The sequence below is a fragment of the Quercus robur genome, chromosome 1 (genome assembly GCF_932294415.1).
Source record: "Quercus robur chromosome 1, dhQueRobu3.1, whole genome shotgun sequence".
NCBI lineage: Eukaryota > Viridiplantae > Streptophyta > Magnoliopsida > Fagales > Fagaceae > Quercus > Quercus robur.
The window spans coordinates 23989745-24007131 of NC_065534.1; the positions used below are offsets into that span (position 1 = coordinate 23989745).

A 17387-nucleotide genomic window follows, 5' to 3' on the forward strand; every position below is an offset into this window, starting at 1 on the left:
TTTCTACAAAGTTCGGACCTAACGACGATTATCCAATCCGGTTTTTTTCATGAGGACAAGTCCGGGTTCGGCTTCGGTGCGCTCACGTGTAAAGATTATGTGGCACGCGCGCTTTTGCTCCAAGGAATTATCGGGTGCGGGATAGGGGTGTTTTTCTCTCCGTGGTCTTAGGCTGTTTGATTTTGCCACGTTGGCAATCTAGATGAGAAAGAGGAATCAAACGGCTCGGAAGATTTTGCATTTTTTTTATTTTTTCTTTGACCTCTTTATTCGTGGGAATCGAATTAAGTACTTTAATTAATGTGGGGTTATAATGTTAGGTATTGACGTGGCGTGATCATAGGGGCGGAGTGAAAGTCCACCACGAGTGGGTCCCACAGAAAAAAGAAGGTGTGAATTTCAAAGCAACACAAACAAGAGAAGATGGACTGCAAGTTGCAAATGCGTCCCCCCTAGACACGCACGCAGTGAGACACGAACCACTTTTCATAGAGTCGCCTTTTTTATTTTTCTTTTCTTTTTTTTTTCTTTTTTCTTTTTTCTTTTTTGAGTTGATAGGCCACAGTCGGCACGCTACGCTGGCATTTGTCCCTTTTTTTGTTTTTATCCCAATAATGGATAATAATAATAATTTTTAAACAAAAAATAATAATAATGGATAATTTTTTTAAAAAACTTTGGAAGTTTTTTTTTTTTTTTTTCATCTATCTCCGTCAGGTCATCCTTAAAATCCTCACTGGATATATCCATATAGTCTGCATCCTCCTCCTGGTTTGGATTAATAGGTTCTTCCTCTGCGTCTTGGATGGTGAGTTTCTTAAAATCATGAAACATGATTTGCTTCTCCAACAATGCACATCTATCGCGAGGATTGTCTTCTTCATCTGTGTATGGGGTTAATGACCCAAATTTAGAACGTGGAAGTCCAAACAATGAATTATTTCTCTCGGAATAAATCAAATCATCATCCTCAACAATTCTTATTTCCATGCCAGTATGCTCCCAGTCTTCATTGTGTGTTGAAACTTCTTCACTATTAAAGAAATCATGATCTTCATCCTCTGTTAAACAACGTTCTTCAGAGAAATAATGTTCATCATCGTCCCCTTCATAATCTTAATATTCACGATAATGGGTATAAGATAGGGGTGGCAAAATCAACCTAAACCTATTTGTCCACCTAAACCCACCTACTTAAATGAGACCCAAACCCACCTAAATTTTAATCGGGTTAAATGGGTATTAACCCAATTAACATTAATGTTTATTGGGTTTTAATTGGGTACCCAATTAGACCCAATTATAATCCAACTATTATTTCTACAAATCATCAAACTCTAAAATGCCTCAAAACTACTAAAATTACCAAAATACCCCCTCAACCTAAAAAATGACCAAAATAACACATAAACTTAAAAATGACCAAAATACCCCTAAAACCTAAAAAAAACCAAAATACCCCCCAAAACATAAAAATTACCAAAATACCCTCAAAACCTAAAAATTACCAAAATAACCAAAAACCTACAAAATGATCAAAATACCTCCGAAACCTAAAAAATGACCAAAATACCCCCCCCCAAAACCTGAAATTACCAAAATACCCCTAAAACCTAAAAATTACCAAAATACCCCCCAAAACCTAAAAAATGACCAAAATACCTCAAAAACCTAAAAATTACCAAAATAACCCCAAAACCTACAAAATGACCAAAATACCCCCCAAAACCTAAAAATTACTAAAAATACCTCCAAAACCTAAAAATTACCAAAATACCCCTTAAAACCCAAAAATTGACCAAAATACCCCTAAAACCCAAAAAATTACCAAAATACTCTAATACCCAAAAAATTACCAAAATACCCCCGAAACCTAAAAATTACCAAAATCGGGGTAAAATTTAAAAAATAGACAAAATAACCCCAAAACCTAAAAAATAACCAAAATAACCCCCAAAGCCTAAAAAATGACCAAAATACCCCCAAAACCTAAAAAATGACAAAAATACCCTCGAAACCTAAAAAATGGCCAAAATAACCCCGAAGCCTAAAAATTGATCAAAATAATCTAGAAACCTAAAAATGACCAAAATACCCCCCTAAACCTAAAAAAATACTAGAATACCCATGAAACCTAAAAAATGACCAAAATACCCATGAAACCTAAAAAATGACCAAAATACCCTCAAACCTATAAAGTGACGAAAATACCCCTAAACCTTTGAAATGACCCAAATAAACCAAAAACCTCTAAAATGGCCACAAACAACCTGAAACCTCTAAAATTACCAAAAATACCCTGAAACCCCTAAAATGACCAAAATACCACTAAACCTATAAAACGACCAAAATACCCCTCAAAATATCTAAAATGACCAACATACCACTAATTCTATAAGATGAACAAAATACACCCGAAGCCTCTAAAATTACCAAAATAGGGATTTGGGGTATTTTGGATGTTTGGAGGGTATTTTCATTAAATTAAAGGTTCAAAGAGTATTTCAGTCATTTTTTAGGTTTTGAGGGAATGTCACTAATTTTTTAGGTTTTAGGGGTGTTTCGTTATCTTTTAGATTTTGGGGTCATTTTTTGTAATTTTCTAGGTTTTGGAGGTCATTTAATAACTTTTAAGGTTTTGGGGATATTTCAGTCATTCTTTAGGTTTCCGAGTTATCTTAGTCATTTTTAGATTTAGGGGGTATTTTGGTCATTTTCTATGTTTAAAGAGTATTTTGGTCATTTTTTAGTTTTAGGAGGGATTTGGGTAATTTTTTAGGTTTAGGGTGTATTTTTATCGACTTATAGGTTTAAGGGGCATTTTTGTCATTTTATAGGTTTCGTGGTATTTTGGTCATTTTTTAGGTTTCAAGGATATTTTGGTCATTTTAAGGTTTAGGGGTTATTTTGGTCATATTTAGGTTTCAGGGGTATTTTGGTCATTTTCTGGATTCCTAGGGGTATTTGGTCATTTTGTAAGTTTTGTGATTATTTTGGTAATTTTTAGGTTTCAGGGGTATTTTGATCATTTTTTAGATTATAGGGGTATTTTGGTCATTTTGTAAGTTTCGTGATTATTTTGGTAATTTTTAGGTTTTGGGGGTATTTTGGTCAATTTTTTGGGTTTTGGGGGTATTTTGGTCATTTTTTGGGTTTTGGGGGTATTTTGATCATTTTTTGGGTTTTGGGTGTATTTTGGTAATTTTTAGGTTTCGGGGGTATGTTGGTCATTTTTTGGGTTCAGGGGTATTTTGGTAATTTTTTGGGTTTCGGGGTATTTTGGTCATTTTTTAGGTTTTAAGAGTATTTTGGTCATTTTTTGTGTTTCGGGGGTATTTTGGTAATTTTTAGGTTTCGATGGTATTTTTGTCATTTTTTGGGAGTATTTTGGTCATTTTTTAAGATTTTAGAGTACTTTGATAATTTTCACTTTAGTGGCATTTTGGTAATTTTGATAATTTGGTGGGTTGGGATTTACCCATAATAATTGGGTTTGGTTAGATTTGAGTTAGAAGCAATTAGTTAAATGAGTTTTAATGAGTAAATGAGTTTTAATGGGTAAATGAGTTTTATATACCCAACCCAATTATGTCCACTCCAAACCCACCCATTTGTCACCCTTAGTATAAAGGATAGTGTTTTCCGGAAGCCATGAATAAGATGTAGGAACATCGAGGAATGTATTTAGCTCTCCTTCATTAGGAATAATCTCATTCTCATAAACCATGTGAATCTCATCGAGAGTGTAACGTCCCGTCTGTTTTAAAAAAAAAAAACAAAAAAAGTTAAGGTCAGATTTTTGGTTTCCCATATGCCAAGCCCCACCTAACCCCACTACCCACCACTCCTTTTTTCACTTATCTCTTACTCTTTTTGACCGACTCCTCACTTCCTCACTTCTCTTTTCTTTCTTTTTCTTCTTGTTCATTTTCGGTGCAACGCTCCTCTTCACTCTTTTAAACTCTCTTGTCGGCACCTCCATATCACCATTTCCATCATCATTTTTCCGGCAAGATCACCGGAAAATTCTTGGGAACCCATAAATACCTTCACATCCTTTTTTTGAGGTAAAAATTTCTCATCTTTTTGGTGGGTTTTGCATTTTTACTTGAGGTTATTTTTATCTAAGATTTAATAATGATACCCATGTGATTTATGAGCATTGGAAGTGATATTTATGTGTTTTTATGTATGGGTTTTGTATTGGTGGAATTATTTGATGAGTGAGTATATATTTTGTGCTATTAATGACTACTTAAGGTTTATGTATGGTGGTAAATTTAGGGGTTTTAAGTTATGACATGTGATGGTTGGTGAATTTAATTTTTCCATTGCCATTGGGTTTATTTGGAGTTAGTTGAAGTTCTAAATTTCTTGTTTTGGAGGATATTTTGATTTTGCTTTCATGGGTCTCTTAATGATGTAGTGTAAATTTCATGGAAGCTAGTCATAATGTTGGAGATGATATTAAATGGGTTAAGTTTATAAATTGGAGTTTATGCATTATGAATCAATTTGTTGAGAAACTATGGAAGTGGAATATATTATTATTGATGAGGTTAAATACTAGGCTTGCCTAATTAATGGTCTATTTGGAAGTTTAGAGAAGGAGGAGAGTAGAGTGAAGTAGAGGAGAGGAGAGTAGTGGGGAAGAGAGTAGAGGGGAATGGTTCCCCTTTACCTTGTTTGGATGTTTTTAAAATTAGTAAGGGGGAAGGGAGTAATTAGCCCTTTCTCTTGTTTGGATGTTTTAAAAATTAGGAAGGAGAGGAGATGAAATGATTTAAATAGACAAATTTACCCCTATTTGAAAATGGACTTGTAACATTAGTCTATGATTAATTTGTTAGATTAAATAATTATTTAATAAACATTCTCATTCCATCCAATACCATTAATAAAGATATAAAACTACTATTAACTATTATAAAATAATTTTTATTACCTCAAAAAAAATTATAATAAAAAATCAAAAACCTCCCTGAACTTTCCTGAGAAATAAACGGTTCCCACAAGTTGCAGCCAAGCAAAACGACCTGGCAGTTCATGACGAATGGGAAGCACGCGCTGGGCTACCTAATCGTGGTCCAGAAACGGTACCCGTAAACCACAGAGTATAGCAACGTCGTTAGCAAAATCGCGAGAACTTGAAACGATTGCGAAAACTCGAGCTAGAGAAAGCTCATGAAGATTAAGATGGTTGAAGAGACGAAAGAAAGTGAGTTTCCGTTGACGGAGGATAGTGAAGAATGTGTGGAATAAGTGGAGGAAACGCAAGAGGCGCGTGCCGAGCAAGAAGCAGAGGAGCCACTGAAACCCAAGTTCTCGCGTTGTTTTAGTTGAAGAGCCACTAAAATGACGACAGAGGATAACATCGTCGTTTTAGTTCGTCACCAGAACCAGCGAGTGTCTCAGATCTCCGCCGCCGCGGAGAGGAGAATGCCGGTGTAAATGCGTGCTCTTATCAATGCCGATTCCGGCAAAACCCAGGTCCAGATCCAGAGACCACATCCAGAGACCAGCTTGACAGCTCGTATTTATGTGTGGAACTAGGAACCACACAAATTTTAGCATATGCGGAATCTTTGACTGTGAATCAATAATAAATAATTAATCAATCTGCCAACAAAATATAGCAAAAATTTTGGAAATAAAATCCAAAAAAATGGGTAGCGGAAGCAAAGCGTTGGTGTGTAATTTCTGTTTGGGTGCTTTGAAAATGGAGGAAAAGGGAAAGGAATTGAAATTTTGTGGCTTTAATTTCTGTTTGGGTGCTCTGAAAATGGAGGAAAAGGGAAAGGAATTGAAATTTTGTGGCTTTAATTTTTGTTTGGGTGCTCTGTGAGTTTGTTTTTGGTGGCTTTTCCGATTCTGAATTTCTAAAAGTTTAGCATTAAATTATTTATTTTCTCAGGAAACAAACAAAGATTATTTATATAATTGGTTTGTAATTTTGTTAATTTAGAAATGGTAAATTAAGAAATTCATATGGTTAATAATTTATCTACTCTACTCTCCCTCCAAATCTCTCCAATTTGGGGGAATTAAAAATGAGGGGTTAGAGGTAGTTGAAACCCCTCCCTCTCCTTCCTTAAAAAACTTCCAAACAAGGTAATTGGATTACTCTCCCTCCCTCTACTCTACTCCCCCTCCTTTTTTTAACATCCAAATAGGCCATAAGTGATTATTTGGGAATTCCTAAATTGTGGGTAGATGCAATTTCAAGCTATATACTTATTGTGATAGGTTTACTTGATATTGTTCAGGTTCTAACTAATCTCCTTGGAGCTTGGAGAATTAGGATTTTGCGGTTGTGAGGTAAGTAGATTTTTAATGGGTTTTTTTTGGAAAATAACCATGTTTTATAAATGTTATTTTTGGGTTAAACACATTTTGAAAAATTATATATGGATATATGTTTTCTTAAAAGTATTGTGTTGTGACCCTATTATATATTATTTCATATGAAAAATACATCATATTTGGTATTGCATTTGGGGAAATGCATGAATTGTTGATATGGAAAAATGAGCATCTTTTATTTAATCTTTGATAAGGAAATCTAGTAGTTATGGGATATTAGAAAATTTAAAGATGTTTATCTTGTCTTGTTATGTGGGAAATTGTTAGAAAATCTTTTGACAATAATGAAGTTGAAAACCTTACAAACCTTGTGGAAGTTCGATTTTTTTAAGGTTTTTCTGAAACTACCACTATATGAACTATGTGTTTCAAAGTAATGTAACCTGTGAGTTTTTTTAACACCATGCCATGTGAGATTTCTCGGTGATCACTCGATTTGGTTTCAGTAGTCTTTGTGACAACGAAATCAAATCCAGGTCAGTGCCCTTTCACTTTGGATGACGCGTTCTTCCCTGCTGTCCATGGGGGGAAGAGGTTCCTTGATTGTGTATGGGTGAGGCTGCTGTCCATGGGGCCAAAAGACCACACGCAAGAAAGGTCCTATTTAACGCGCTCTCTCTGCTGCCCACGGGGGGAGAGAAAAACCTTGAGGATATGGGTGAGGCTGCTATCCATGGGGCCAAGAGTCTGCATATCAAAGAGGACAATATCATGCTAGTTGTAAATAGGTAAATCCTCTGACCGGTCAATGTGGTAGTTTGGTATATTTGTGATAATTTACCTTACGTTAGATATTATGGTTTTGAAAATTATATTGTTAGTGCTCACAGATTATAGTATATAGTTTCAAGGTATTTACTTTGAAAAACTTTATGTTTCATTATTAGATCATTCTTGTCAGATTATTATTGTTGAAGATGAAACTTGCATTTCCCCCACCCCCATTAAATATGCTACTTACTTGGTTCTGTCTCATTCCATTATTTTATAAACTTTTTAGAGTAGACAATAATCTTTTGAGATAGCTTTTTGGTGGCTTATAGTAGTAGACTAACTATTGATGGAGGCTAAAGTTTTGTAATGGAGATATTAGATGTTGTACATCTTAGAGTAGGCTTGACTCATTCTTTTGTGTATTATAGTGGTTGTGACTTTATTCCCACTAATGGGACAAGCTGTTGATATGTAATTATTGATTTAGACCTCTATTCTTTTGTGGCCATTGGTCCTTGTAATTATTGCTTAGAACTCTGACTTACTCTGAGGGTATATTTAATGGAATTATTATGATAATTCTTGATATTAGTACTTGATATAATTTTTGTGGATTGGATTGTCAAAAAGGAAAAAGAATAAAAAATTTACAGGTATTTTGAGACGTCTTTCTCATGCTTTGGACCCTTAGAGGTTTGGGGCATGACAGAGAGTGGTTCTTCCTATCTCTCCAATGTTTACAAGTTCGAAGTCTAAGTCTCCCTATGACTGAGCATCATCTTCCATGAGAAATTGATCTATGTCAATTCCTCCCACAAACTCTTCAAGATCTTTATAATCTTTCTGAAAGACTTCCCAATTATTCATTACAGTCGTGGGAGTCCAAATCAGTGGTACTTCATCACCCTCATTTCCTTCCCCCATGTTGAAAACAATGTCACCCAATAAAGTTGCCATAGCATTGGGATCTAGATGTGAGGCCCAGTCTTCTATCTTCTTCTCTTCTGCTTTAGGTGCCTCAATTTTACAGTCTGCAAAGATTTCTATCCCAGGAAGCTTTGTTGCAATCCTTTGATCATACCAAGGTTCTGGAAACATGGAGTAAAGTTGGACCTCCCCTTCCTTGACAAACTTTCCATTAAGAGTAGGAATGTATGGCTTCAAAGTAGGAGGCTCATATGATAATCCTTTCACCTTTGCTTTAGAATGGGCTATTTTCTTCAATCCTTCTTCTAATAAATCTTCATCAGTGGGCTTGTATCCTAACCCAAATGGTGGTATAGTAGTAACATAGCTAGTGAAATTAGGTAGGCCCTGATTATTCCTTCCTAGGCCCAAACCTGGGAAATAATCCATCTTCCTCTTTATGGATACCACTTTGTGATTGCTATATGGATCAAAATCCATAGGAAAGCATTCTTCTATAGCTTCTTCTAACCATGATATGGCTTGAACTTCTTCAATGTCAAATCCAGACAAAGCTAGGTCTTCTTCTACTTGGATTCCATGCACTAGACCCTGAGTATCAGACTTATCTACATGTATGGTAATGATTGACTCTTTGTATGGGAATCGAACTTTCTGATATAATGAGGAGGGTACAGCTTTTGCAGTGTGGATCCATGGCCGGCCCAACAACAAGTTGAAACAAGCTGAGATGTTCAAAACTTGAAAATGTACTTTTTGAACTGTAGGGCCAATCGTTATCTCAAGTGTAACATTCCCCAGTACTTCTCTTCAAGTATTGTCGTAGGCCCTCACATATTGATTGGATGGCCCAAAATCCTCTGTATTTAGGCCTAAGCAACTTGCGTTTCTTAGGAGGCAAACATTTAATGCACTACCATCATCAACCAGTACAATTGGCACCCTCTTGCCATGGGTGTCAATTGTAATGTGAAGGGGGTCATTATGTGAATACCCCTTATCTGAAATATCCTAATCAGAAAAAGAAATAGTGGGCTCAGTCCTTATTACTCTAATCATGGCATTAAGGGCTCCAGGAGTTATGGTAGTTGGAACTTGGATCTTGTTTAGGAGGTTTAGCAAAGCTTGACAATGATGATAAGAGGCAGTGGGTAAACTCCATAGAGAAATGTTAGCTTGAGTCTTTTGTAGCTGCTTGAGGACAAGATCATCTTCTAGCTGTAATTGGGTAGGCCTAGATGGCCTGTTCAGTGCTTCCACTGGATCATCTGCTTCCAAGTAAGATGGCTTAAAGTGTCTACCACCTTGAGTAAGGTGAGCTATTCCAGTGGCTTTGTAAAGGTTGGGCTTTTTGTGGGGAGTATGGGTTTGTCTTTCTAGGAATGTGGGCTTTTATGAAGTGAGTCTAAAGAATAAGGTGGGCTCTTTTTGTGGGGAAATGGCTTTTCAGGGAAAGAGATTGATTCTTTTGGTGAGGAGTTTGGTGAGGCTTGATTTGATAATGTGGGCTTTTCTTGTTCATTCCAAATATCAATTCTAGGTTTAGGAAGTGGTGGTTCCTTGATCATAAGTTCTTCCCATATCAAGGTGTTGCAACTTGGGATGTCTTGGATCATGGCTAATAGCTCCTCTTGTGTCTTGCTTTCTTCTTCAATTAAGCAATTAATCCTTTGGACCTTGCCCAACAGCATGATTAGGGAGTGGGTTTGTGATGATATTAGGTCGAGCTGGTGGAGATATAATCTCTTAATCAATGAAATCTTGGATAGAGTTCTTGAGCGCATAGCATTGATCAGTAGCATGACCTGGTGTCTAATGAAATGCACACCTCTTGCTATTATCGAACCACTTTGGCAAGGGATTTGGTATCGGCTTTGGATCAAGAGGTTTGAGGAGATCCTTCTCTCTAAGTTTCTCAAAAACTTTACTAAGCGGCATATGCAATTCATGGTATTGCCTCCTAGGCCTTCCTTGTGGAGCTTGGGCCAATGGGGGTGAAGCTACTAACTGAAAAGGGGACTGTTTGCTTATGGCAGATATCTCTGGCACTTTTGAGCTTGATGGACCAAAAGACCTCTTGGGCCTTGTTACTTCTTCTCCCTTAAGGGTGCCAGTGTTAATAGCGTCTTCAATCTGAGTCCCAGCAGCAATCAAGGCCTTGAAACTAGGGAAATATCGGGCAAAAAGATACTTGTTGTAGGTTGGGAGGAGATTCTTCACAACCATGTTCAATTGCTCCTCCTCGTTAGGCCTAACAGTCATTTGGGCTGCCTTAGCCCTCCACCTTGTGATGAATGCAAAAAAAGACTCCTTAGAGTCTTGCTTGGTTGTCTCAAGGTCTCTTTGAGTAACATCCACTTCAGTATTGTACTTGTACTGTTTATAAAACTGACGACCAATATCTTCCCAATTACGAGTTCGAGAATCATCCAAATTTAGGAACCAATGCAAAGCAGCCCCCGTGAGTGTGTTTTGAAACATCTGGGCCATTAGCTCTTCACTAGCCCCTAAGGGTTGCAATGCCCTCATATACATTTTCAAATGGGCTTTTGGGCAGCCCGTGCCATCAAACTTGTCCAATGTTGGCATTTTAAACTTTGGTAGGGCCTTTGCTTGAGGAAAGAGCAAAAGTGTATGCAGATCCATAGCTTCTTCAACCCTTCTAGATCTCAGGAGGAATTTTTCCATTTGGTCCATTCGTTCAATCATCTTCTTCTTATTTTCAGTCAACCCCAAGCCATGGCTTTCTTCAAAATTCAGCAATTCATTCGGGCATTAGAAGGTTCATGAGAGTTCTTGTTCCCTATCTGTTGGATCAATGTTTGGATGTCTTTTTGGAGTTAGGCTTGTCCAGCTACCATGATGTTGAGTAATTCTTGAGTGGTGGGAGGTGGTTGTTCATGATCATTCATGTTTCGATCCTCATGGTTGTTCTCGTGGGCCATTTCTGAGGTGAATGAATTTGGTGAAGAAATGATTATGTCTTCTTAAGTTAAACTGGTAAGGGAACTTTGGAATGGACTTGTAGGAGGATTAGGAAATAAGCTTTGAGAAGGGCTTGAAGGAGTGTATAGGGAATTATAGTGGAAGAGTGGATTTGAGAATTGTAGGTGTGGGCTTGTGTTTGGGCTTGTGGGTTCAAGAATTACTATAGGACTGGAACCTTGGTTTGAATTTGTTGAATCCAAACTTCTTTGTATTGAACTTCCTTGTGCTGAGATTTCTTGAGCTGGGCTTTCAACTGTTCTCTTAGACCATGATAATCTTTTCAATCGACCTTCACCATCTCTAGACCAAGTTCTTTCCTATACCCAAAAGTTGGAGAAATTTTTTAGTTTCTTATTATTAAGTTCGGGCCTTATTGGGAACAAACAACGGCCAAACACATGCATAGGATGTAATGCATTTTATGGGATTGTCCTAAAGATTGGCTTCTTACATGAAGGTAAAAGGTAGGCTAATAGGTTCCCCAAAAGCTAGGACATTGTACCTCCCAACTTGTGACGTACGAATGCCGCATTGGTCCAAACGGTAGAGTTTTTCCTTTACGAAATGCAAGAAAAATCAAGCGAGTCTTAGGCAATGAGGTGGTAGGTTCACCACTGGGTACACAAATCCAGGAGGACCGCGATCCATGGCTACAACTACTGTGGTTTCCGGGCAACATACACAATTCATATCCAATTCCAATTATGCAAATGATGTTATGACAAACAAATATGACATATTATTAAAAGCAATAAACAAACAAATGACATGGTTGGCCACCATAACCTAAACTAGAGTCTAGCCTTCAACATCCTTAATGGAGTCGCCACTGTAAAATGTACTCCCCCCTAAATCGAGGGTTTTACATGGAGTCGCCACTTATTTAATTTAAAAGGAAAAATAAGAAAACCTTTAATAAAAAATAATTCTGTTGTATTAATGTTGTACGACACTGTGATACCCAGGCCCAGTTGGGCCTTAGATCCTAACTCAACAGTGTGGCCCACGACATCAACCTCTTTCTTCCTAAGGCCCCAACCCGAGCCCACAAAAGTCACTACCCCAGGCCTCATATCACCTGAAAGCCTGAGGAGTGGATAATTTCAATTAGCACGCACCCTCTTCCACCGCCTGGGCATTGCTCAGCAAACCACATCCTGACCAAGTAGAAAGGCGTTTGGGGACACCATCTCTTGTATGCCAGGCAATGCCTTGTTGAATATCGATGTCCAGCATATCTATTGAAGTAGGAACCATTTCCAAAGCCACTCTCACCACACCCCACTCCCACCTAAACACCCACTTACAATTAACAACATTGGACTTCTTATTGCACTAACATTGGAGGTAATCATAGTCTCTCCACTAATTATTAGGCTATAAATATGAGAAGCTAAGGATGAAAAGGGGTTGGATGGTTGAGAGAAGAAATGGAGAGTAGAGGGAGCAATAGAAAAGAGGTTGTAGTGAAAGAAGAGGAATTCTTAAGTGAGGTTACTATGTTAGGTCTTTGTGTTAGGAACTACCCAAAGTAGGAAATCCAAAGCCCATATCACAAATAGATTGTGAGCCTAAGTGAGGACCAACCTACTAACCTTATTTTTGGCGCGCACAATTGGCGTCATCTGTGGGTACCTCCTACAAAGTTGTGGTTCAACTGAAACCCATGCTTAAGAAAATGTCTAAAAGACCTTCGGGAGGCAACGCTGAAAGTGGTTCTGTGGGGTCTTCTTAGTAATCCACCTAGCAGGAACAAAGGCATAAGAGGCGTGAAGATAGGGATTGCGAACCAGAGGAAGAATGGTCCAACCTTGGAGAGGAGTAGCACCAAACTCACCGAACAGTATCAGGTGCTTCGGGGCACGGGCAATTCGACGAAAGAGATGAGGAGCTAGAGCAGCTATGCAGACTGGTAAGAGATCTGGAGTTGGAGGCGAGAGGTAGGCACCAAAGAAGGGACCGAGATGACTGAGAAATAAGAGTTGATAGTGGAGGGAAATCGATATGGGGCGGGGTCCAATCAGTCTGGTTCCCGTCAACTTCAGGATCGTTCGTGTTCAAAGGAGTCCCATCGACACAGGGACCGTTCCCATTCCTAAGAGTCGCGTCGACACAGGGACCGTTCACGCTCACGCGAGTATGCCGACCAGGGTTCAGACTCTCCAAAAGAGCAACGTCCCCACAATGTCACTATGGATGCTATGAGTCGCGCCTTACGCAGAGCCGATCGGTTGTCGTTCTAGGACGAAATTGAACGGGGCCCCAATGCCGAGCAAATTCACGCAGCCACCATTTAACTTCTACGATGGGAAAATTGACCCGGTAGAGCACGTCAGTCATTATATCCATATGATGTCTCTACACATACGCAACGACGCGCTGCTGTGTAAGGTATTTCCCTCAATTCTCAGGCCCACGGCATTGAGATGGTTTAATGGGTTGCAAAAAGGTTCCGTTCACTGCTTTGCCGAGCTGATTCAGGAATTCGGTGCCCGGTTTGTAATGTGCAGCCGAGTGCTACAGCCGATGGACTCGCTACTATTTATGAAGATGAAGGTCGGTGAAACCCTTCACAGTTATGCCAGTCAATATTGAGAGCTTTACAATGAGATTGGAGGGGGTAATGAGAAGATTGCAGCAAACACTTTTAGGATGGGGCTGCCCGAGGATACCGAACTACGGGAGTCATTGACGAAGAGGCCTCCTAAGGATATAAGGCACACTGAAGAGTATAAACGCCTCGAGGATGATCAGCTACAAAGCAAAGGCAAGACTCCGTTGGTAAATCGTCCTCAGCAGGGCGTTTTTCCACCAAAACCCCAAAAGGATTTGAGAATGCAAGAGCCAGAAGTACAAATAGGGGAGGTGAACGTGGCATTCAAGGAACCAGTGCACAAGATCGTAGACCGGATTAAGAACGAGTCATACTTTAGATGGCCGAACAAGATGGGGGGAGACCCATCCCGGAGGAACCAAAACTTATACTGTACCTACCACAGAGATAAAGGGCATACCACCGAGTAGTGCCGGGTGTTGAAAGATCATCTAGGGCAGCTGGTGAAAGCAGGGTATTTGAAGGAGTTTGTGGTGGATTTCGGGAACCGGGGTACTGGGCAAGGAGCCCTGCAAAGAGGAATTCCTCTCCCACCCCCACTGGGAGTGATTGAAGTCATCCATGCCGCGCCGAGGAGTACAACAGTGACAAGAAAGGGGGTATTGACTATTAAACCTGTAGAAAATTACTCGGATGAGCAGCCCCAAGAAAACAAAATGAAATTTGCTCGGGCACCCCTTACTTTCGACGATGACGACCTAGAAGGAATGATCCAACCACATGATGATGCGTTGGTGGAAACGGCTCGAATAAGTGGATTCCTAGTAAAGAGGGTGATGATAGATCAGGGAGCAGAACCGACGTGATGTACCCCGATCTGTCCAAGGGACTTAGGCTGAAAAATGAGGACCTCTCAAAGTATGATACGCCTCTAGTCGGGTTTGATGGCAGGGTGGTGATTCCCCAAGGGCAAATGTCCCTCCCCGTGAATATGGAAGGTAAGAAGGTAGTTGTAACGTTTATAGTGGTAGCCTCATTTTCTCCTTATACAGAGATTTTGGGAAGGCCGTGGATTCATGCAATGGAGGGCATTCCATCAACCCTGCATGTTAAGGTTAAGTTACGCACCGAATGGGGTGTTGCCGTGGTGAGAGGAATCTAGTAAGTGGCTAGACAATGCCTAGTTGCGACAGTTAATTGGAAGAACGAACGGGCCGACCAGGAGGAAGCCACCATGAAAGCGACTTTATAACAATTACAGGAGCCCCGAGGAGAAAAAGGGGCTGCTGGTGTCGAAGAACTGATTAAGGTTAAAATATTATCGGATGTTGACAGATATTTTCAAATAGGAACAAGTATGGAAGATGAAGATAGGGTAGGGGTGTTGTTGTTTCTCATTCAAAATATAGATGTCTTTGCTTGGAGCTCGTATGAGGTGCCCGGGGTGGATCCCAAATTCATTGTCCATAGGCTTAATGTAGACCCGTCATTTCCTCCCAAGAAGCAAAAGCCAAGGAGGTTAGCTAAGGAGCATGTTGAGGCAGTTAAAATGGAGGTTAACAGGTTAAAGGAGGCCGAGGTGATAAAGGAGTCTTTTTCCCGGAGTGGCTGGCGAATACCGTGGTAGTCAGGAAAAAGAATGGCAAATGGAGGGTTTATGTAGATTTCACGGATTTGAACCGAGCATGCCCAAAGAACCCGTTCCCTATGCCCAAGATCGATCAATTGGTGGATGCTACCTATGGGTACCCGAGGATAAGTTTCATGGACGCCTTTCAAGGCTATCATTAGATCGCCCTAGTTGCCGAGGACTAGGAGAAGACAACATTCATCTCTCTTGATGCCAACTACCACTATACCATGATGCCTTTCAGATTAAAGAATGCCAGGGCAACATATTAGCAGATGATGACAAGGATGTTTCGGGACAAAATTGGGCATACAGTTGAAGTGTACATTGATGACATAGTAGTAAAAAGCAAGCAAGAAGTACGACACATTGAGGATTTTTAGGGGTTGTTTGAAGTATTTCGGCAACATAAGTTGCGCCTTAATGCGGAGAAGTGCGCTTTTGGGGTAGGATATGGTAAGTTTTTGGGGTATTTGATCACTTGCCGGGTATTTGATCACTTGCCGGGGAATCGAAGTCAATCCCGACCAAATCGAAGTCGTGAAGCGTCTCAAGTCGCTAAGCAATCCAAAAGAGATGCAAGTATTGACTGGAATGCTGGCCGCCCTTAACCGGTTCATTTATAAATTTGCTGATCATTGTCGCCCATTCTACCAACTCTTGAGGAAGTGGAGAGGATTTCAGTAGGACGAGGAGTGTGAAAAAGCTTTCCAGAACTTAAAGGAGTACTTAATGCAGACACCTATGTTGACAGTCCCGGAACCTGGGGAGGACTTATTCATGACCTCTTGGTGTCCGATCACACTGTAAGCGCCGTGCTTCTGAGGGACCAAAGAGTGCAATAGCCTGTGTATTATATTAGCAAAACCTTGGTCGATGTCGAGACGAGGTATCTGCCTTTGGAAAGGCTGGTGTTGGCACTAGTTCATGCCACAAGAAAGCTATCCCATTACTTATAGGCTCATATTGTATATGTATTAACCGAATACCCCTTACAGTCATTATTGAAAAGATCTGACTTCACGGGATGGATAGCTAAATGGGGGACCCAGCTCGGAGCCTTTGACATAAGGTATAAGCTGAGGAGTTCGGCGAAGGGGCAGGTGTTGGCTAATTTTGTGGCGGAATTTTCTCCTAGGAACAAAGGGGAAATGGTCTATCATGTGGAAAACCGTCCATGGAGGGTGTTTGTGGATGGTGCATCAAGCACCATGGGGGCTGGTGCCAAGGTCGTCATAATTACTCCGGAAGGAATTCGGTTGGAGCATTCTTTTAGGTTGGGGTTTAGGGCCTCTAATAATGAGGCAGAATACGAGGCCTTGCTTGCCGAATTGAGAACCATTTTAGGCATGGGTGCCCAGGACGTAGAGATTTATTCAGATTCACAGCTGGTGGTTAACTAGGTAGAGGTCAGTTTTAAAGCCCAGGATTCCTAAATGAGAGAGTACTTACAAGTGGTAAAGCAGCTTATGGGTAAGTTTTGTACGGCAAAGGTGACCCAAATGGCCTGGGGGCAAAACAGACACGTTGATTCTCTGGCTACACTAGCTTCAGCAATGACTGAGGATGTTCCTCGGTTAATAAAAGTGGAGCTCATAACAGAATCAAGCATTGGTACCGTGATTGATCATGGTGTCACCAGGGTTGGTGTTACAGTGATTTCAACAACCGTGCCGTGTTGGATGGACCCGATCATTGACTTCTTAGCCAAATATTGTATCCTGGATGTCGAAAAAGAGGCTAACAGGGTTCGCCGAATATCCTCTCGGTACTGGCTGTCGGTGAATAGAAAGCTATATCGGAGGTCCTTCGGGGGGCCGTACCTTTTGTGCTTACACCCCGGGAAAATAAATGAACTTTTGGCCGAGCTACATAATGGTGTGTGCGGCAGTCATGTGGGTGGACGCTCATTAGCCCACTGAGTAATGACTCAGGGATTTTGGTGGCTGCAGATGCAGAAGGATGCTGCCGAATATGTACGTAAGTATGAGCGATGCCAAAAGCATGCCCCCTTGATCCACCAACCAATGGGACATCTGAATCCGATCAACAGCCTTTGGCCTTTTGCATAATAGGGGCTGGATATTCTCGGCCCATTTCCACAGGCGACGGGCAATCAAAGGTTTGTTTTGGTGGCTGTTGATTACTTTACCAAGTGAGCGGAGGCAGAAGCGTTAGCCAACATTCGGGACGTGGATATTAAGAAGTTCG

The 17387-nt window shown here is 40.2% G+C and overlaps 1 long non-coding RNA gene across 4 annotated transcripts in view; it reads left to right on the top strand.

The window, feature by feature from the left end:
- The first annotated feature begins 3815 nt into the window (after positions 1 to 3815).
- Positions 3816 to 17387, top strand: part of LOC126726326 (uncharacterized) — a 30271-nt gene continuing 16699 nt past the window's right edge. Inside the window, exons 1-3 of one of the 4 annotated variants that reach the window (XR_007655808.1) lie at positions 3816 to 4067; positions 6267 to 6318; positions 6810 to 7091. This is a non-coding gene — a long non-coding RNA (uncharacterized LOC126726326). Of the gene's footprint in view, positions 4068 to 6266; positions 6319 to 6809; positions 7628 to 17387 lie in introns of those variants that run through there. The other 3 variants (XR_007655802.1, XR_007655819.1, XR_007655816.1) reach the window with 3 other exon arrangements.